This window comes from Camelus ferus, chromosome 18 (assembly GCF_009834535.1).
Source record: "Camelus ferus isolate YT-003-E chromosome 18, BCGSAC_Cfer_1.0, whole genome shotgun sequence".
Taxonomy (NCBI): domain Eukaryota; kingdom Metazoa; phylum Chordata; class Mammalia; order Artiodactyla; family Camelidae; genus Camelus; species Camelus ferus.
In genome coordinates, this window is record NC_045713.1 from 4,864,932 (window position 1) to 4,870,796 (window position 5,865).

Below are 5,865 nucleotides of genomic sequence, written 5' to 3' on the forward strand. Positions count from 1 at the left end.
CTAAAGCTATAAAACTCTTAAAAGAAAACCTAGGGGTGAATCTTCCTCATTGGATTTGGTTTCTTTTACGTGACACCAGTGGCAATAAGCAACAAAACAAGAGATAGGTAAATATGGACTTCATCCACATTTCTGTGCTTCAAAGGGCACCACCAAGAAAGTGAAAAGGCAATCGACAGAATGGGAGAAAGATTTTGTAAACTGTAAATTTGATATGGGCCTAGTTCCAGAATATACAAAGGACGCTTTCAACAATAAAATGACAAATGACCCAATTAAAGAATGGTCCAAGGATCTAAACAGACATTTCTCCCAAGAAGGCATACAAATGGCCAAGAAGCACATGAAAAGATACTTCACTTCAACTGTCCTTAGGGAAATGCAAATTAAAACCACAATGAGACATCAGTTCACACCCACTAAGATGGCTATAAAACTGCTACTACCACAACAACCAGAAAGTAACAAGTGCTGGTATGCATGTGGAGAAATGAGAACCCTCCTGTGTGGTGGGAATGCAAAATGGTGCAGTTGCTGTGGAAACCAGTCTGGGTGTTCCTCAAAAAATGACATGTGGAATCACCACTTGACCCAGCAATTCCATTCCTAGGTATAGACCCAAAAGAACTGAAAACAGGTGTTCAAACAGAAATATACTCAAATGACTCAAATGTTCATAGTACCATTATCCGCAATAGCCAGAAACACAGCAAATATCTAGCAACTGATGAATGGACGAACAAAAGATGGTATATACATACAACTGTATCATTCAGCCCTAGAAAGGAATAAAGTACAGATACCTGCCACAACATGGATGAACTCTGCAAATATTACGCTCGTGAAAAAAGCCAGACACACAAGGCCACATATTGTATGATTCCATTTATATGACACGTCCAGAATAGGCAAATCTGTAGAGGTGGAAAGGAGACTGGTGGTTGTCAGGGCCTGAGAGGACAGTGGGAGTGACTGCTAATGGTTCTGGCATTTCCTTTTGGGGTTATTCAAAAATTCAAATATTCTTGAATTAGATAGGGTGATGGTTATACAACTTGTGATCATGCTAAAAAAAAACCATTCAATTGTATACCTTTAAAATGTGATATTCGTGGTATGTAAATTATGTCTCAATTTTTTTAAAAAGGAGGAAGAATATATAAGATATCCTCTTATAAACATTGTTAACTCTTCTGGAAGGCAAACAAGGAAACTGCCAGCAGTGAGGAGGGACCAGGAGTGGGGTGGGGGCAAGGATGGGAGGGAGAGCGCTTGTACGTCAGTTTTGAGTCATGTGAATGGAGTAACGTTTTGCAAGAAGTAAATAAATAGAAAAAAATAAAAGGGGTCTGGCTACAGATGAAAGGAGCAGGCAGGATTGAAGGAGTCTTTTACTGGAAAGGAGAGACTGGGCCATGTTTGGAGGCAGAAGGGAAAAGTGTTCCAATGCCCATTAGAGGGCGGGCCCCATGGGGCACACACAGAGGCTCATGAACCACTGAGTCCCGGATCACTGGCCCAGAAAGGGGCAAGGGGTGGGCACTTCCCCCCACCCCCTTCCCTGAGGACCCAGGGGAGGAATGAGAAGGCGAAGATACAGAAGTAGGGGTGGGGGAAGGGGGGCCTTATTTCATGCCCAATGGCATTTATTGGCTCTGTGGAGGAGGAGACCAGGTCACTGGGCCTGGAGAGAGGAGGGGGTGCCTGGAAGGGAAGGGGGCCTGAGAATCAAGGGCACGGTTAGCAAGGGCCTCCTCAAGGGATTCACAAAGGAACCAGTGACGCAGGAAGGGCTGCTGAGTAATCCTGAGGTTGGAAAGGCACCTCGGTGATTTTCACATCCATTCCCGAGCCTGAGTGAGGCTCTTTGTGTGCTGGGGGACCCTATGCTACTGATGGCTGTGGCCAGGCAGGGGGCAGCCCACCAAGGCATCTGCTTTTCACTCCCAGCGCTGAGATGGAGGAGTGGGCCTTCCAGTGCCTGTTGGAGGGAGGGCCCCGTGGGGCTGAACCCCTTGCAAGCGTTTGGGAGAAGTAGGGGTGGAGGTGCACGTCCTGAGCAGAAGGGCACAGTGTCCATGGTGCCCTGGGAGTGGCCCTAAGGCTGGGGAGTCACACCATCTCTGGGGCAGGGACAGAATCGGGTAAGGCCAGGGGAAGAGGTGGCCAACATCGTTGTGGCCTTCGGTCCTCCAAGTCAACTGCAGATTTTCCAGCAACTATCCGCAGCAAAGTTGGAAACCTGCGCTGCATTTCCAGGCAACTAGCTTGCGTCCGCCGTGGTGCCCGGGGCTCTCCCGACACCAAAGATGCCATTGGATTGGCTTTCACCCCCAGCACGGAGGGAGGGAGCCCCGTGGTTAAGGCGTCCATGTGCCCTCCACCCTTCTCTGGGTGGATGACTCCCAGATCTGCAGCCTGCAGAAACCCAGCCCCAGCCTGCCTGACCAGCACTTGCCCCGCCCTTTTAAGCGGTCACTGCACCCCGAGGCTCATACTAAGCTCAGTCTTTTTGTCTGATTGACTTGGGTTTGTCTTTTTTTTTCAATCAAGGGACCTTGAGCCAAGTTCCTTCAACACAGCCAACCAAGGCAGACCTCGTTCCAAGCCACCTATTCTGCTTTATCTGACTTGTCCATAAGGATTTCATGAGGTATGTGGACATAGCTCATAACCATGATCTACTTATTCCTTCAACAAACTGGTGCTCCTGTCTCTCTGACTGTGCTGGAGAGTGGAAGACCACAGCCAGGTGACATCCTGTCCCTGCCCTGGAGGAGCTCACAGCCTTGAAGAAGTCAGGCCAGATCATCTGATTACCACAAGGTGATTGAAACCAGGGGCCTGAGCATCACAGAGGCAGCTGTCAGGGTGGTCAGGGAAGGCTGCCTGGAGGAGGTGAAGCTTTTTTTCCCCTCTCTCCAGGTTTATGCGTGTACTTATAACTACCTTATACATGTGGTTTTTGTATAAAAAAATTAAAATGCTTTTTTAAAACATGAGAAATATTCTAATACCAAGCAGAGAGGGAAGCTTCTGTGATTTAATTTGTTGGATTGGGGAGTGAGAAACTCACTCTTGTGCTGAATATCCCCTTTTCCATGATTGTTGGGACGACAGGTGGTTTGCTGGGGACACGTGTCCTGCCTCTTTGTGATCCTCAGGGGCTTCTGCTCGGGATCCTGCCTTAAGCTAAGCTTTGGAAGAGGAGTGGAAACGCAGTCTTGTCTGAGAGCAGCACTTGTGGAGGCACAGGGTGTGGAATGGTGTGAACATTTAGGAACCGCAAGTGGCTCAGCGTGGCTGGAAGGCAGGGAGCCTGGCAGGGAGTTGGCTGGAGGCATGCCAGGCCTCCTGTGCTAAATTAGGGAGTTTGAACTTTATCTCAAAGGCTATTGAGAGCTACTGAAGCACTGAAGCCGGAGCAGGACGGGCCATCAGGTGGAGGAGGAATGACTGGGACTGGGGAGGCTGGCTGGGAGCCTGTTCAGGGATCAAGGTGAGAAGTCACAGAGCTGATCCAGGCAGGGCAGAGAAATGGACAGTTAAGGGCTGTACAAGGGCATGGAGGAAGCAAAAGCCTCAGCTTCGGGATGAGGCTGAGTGGGGGGGGGGGGTGGGAGTGGGGAAGGGTCTGGCGCAGGGGCTGGGGCAGCGGAAGCAGCTCGAGGGAAATGACTTTCACCTCCTCGTGCGAGGTACACCCTGTACAGAGGTCTCCTGAGCCACGCAGGGGTCCTTCCAATACAAACCACATGAGTTTGGCTTACCTATTCTTGAGGACCAGGTAATGACTCTGGCATATCTCCACTTCCTCATCCACCTCACACTTTACCTCAAGAGGCTTGTAGAAACCAGCATGAGGTTTGGCATCAGGAATTTAGATTCAGATTCCACTGGCATCCGGTGAGCACCCATCACTGAGTGAACCACAAGGTCACCGCGGGGACACCAAGTAAGTGTGGGGCTCTTTCTGGGGCAATGTGACCCTTGTTCCAGAATCTACCTTTTCCAAAGTGGCTGTTTGTCCAGAGTCTGTTTCCTGGTGCCGTTCTTGTTTCCTGGGATTTTTCAAAGACAGCCGCAGAGCCAACCCCCACTCCTGTAAGTCACTTCCCATTTTGGATGGTGAATTTTCTGGGTCCGACTTTTATTCTCCCTAGAAGGATGTTTCAGACCTTGATGTGAGCAGTCAGTGAGGGGGAGCTCAGCAGGAGGGGGCTGGAAAAATGAGCGGGATGGGGGAGACAGAGATTTGACTCAAGGCCTTCCCCCATCTGCAGCTGCACTTTTAGTTTGAAGGGTTGTGAATTAAGAAAATCACATTTGTAGGAAAGATAAAACATTTCTTGGTTTATTAAATATTTACATCATAGCGTGCTGTTCTCTATCTGCTGACATCTCTGTCTCTTTCTAGAATGTTTGCCTCCTATGCTAGAAACACAAGTGCATGTGTCCAAACACAGACACACACACACACACGTCTTTGCTTAACTGATGCTCTGGATTAAGTCTGACTCCTCACTATTACTATGTCATTATCATGACTGAGTGGATCAAGGTGATTAGAGGTCAAGGTAAGCTTCTTAACGAGGTCAGGAGAGAGAAGGAGCCAAGCAAAGAGCCCATCTGGCTCTTGAGCCCTGGAGAGAACAGGCATCTCCAGGACCAGTGTCCACCCGGAGAGGAGCCTGCAGGGCTCCCCAGTGCCCACAGGAGGGTCTGATTTCTCTGCCTCTCTCTCACACACGCACACATCTCCTGGATCTGGTACCGTCTGCCCACGTGACATCCACGTGAAGACATTTTCTCAAACGAGCACGTGGGTCCCCTTGGGGCCTCTGGTCCTGCCACGCTTCCTGCCTGGAGCAGGTCCTCCAGGCTCTTCTGTCGCAAGTCGCCTGCCTGCAGAGCCCCTCTGCCCCGCCCGCTGTGCCAAGGACTGACTACACTCGCTGCTGTTTCCTCTTGGCCACAGGAGCCGGTCCCAACACCCAGCACAGACCAGTCTTTACGGAGCAATTGTGTTAAGCAGCTGAGGCAACAGAGATGCTGAGAGCCGCTCCCAGCCGGTCACTGGCCCCACCCAGGGCAGCCGCCCCGGCCACTTGCTGCGGCCCAGGCAGTCCTTGGTTTCTCTGGGCCGCCAGGTTGGCCTGGAAGCGCAGAGTGAGCTATGTCGCCACCTATTGCCCGGTCAGCTCAGCAAAAGCCAGGAGGGCCTCCGGCCTTGCTGAGAGGGAAACAGCCCAAACCCTATTGCAGAGGTCAGCAGCCAGCTCAGTCTGGAAAGGGGAGGGTCCCTGACCACCTCTCTGAAAGGGCTGCCCTCCAAGTTAGGCCATCCCAGCCAGCCCCCTGCAGCCGGGAGGCAGGGAGGCCCTGGGTCAGTGTCTTAATCTAAGCCAGTCTCTTCCTTCCCGGGTAAGTGAGGGAGCCCCCTCCCTCGCTCACCTCCCAGAGTTGTGCCAGGAATGAGCTGCAGGGATGCGGTGAGGCCCCGGGGACTCCTCAGGTGGTGGCTGTCATCACCCAGCACCACACTGTCCAAGACGCCACGGGGAGGCTGGCTCCACGACACTCACGACACACATTTTGCAAGACCCGAGGAGTACAGAGTACAGGAGGACTGACTGGCTCTAAGGTTTCCAATTAACTGTCTCAAAACAGCTCCCCACAGGAGGGAGGTTTCAGGGGAACCCCAATCCAAATGCACAAGCATTTTACTGTGAGGTCAGTCAACAAGAGCTGCTCTGGCTCCAGAAGACGAACCCAACTCCCACTCGCGATGATCCGACTGATCCCTCTACTCCACCTACTGACTTTACAAATTTAGGGGAATTCACACAATTAACTTACACTGGA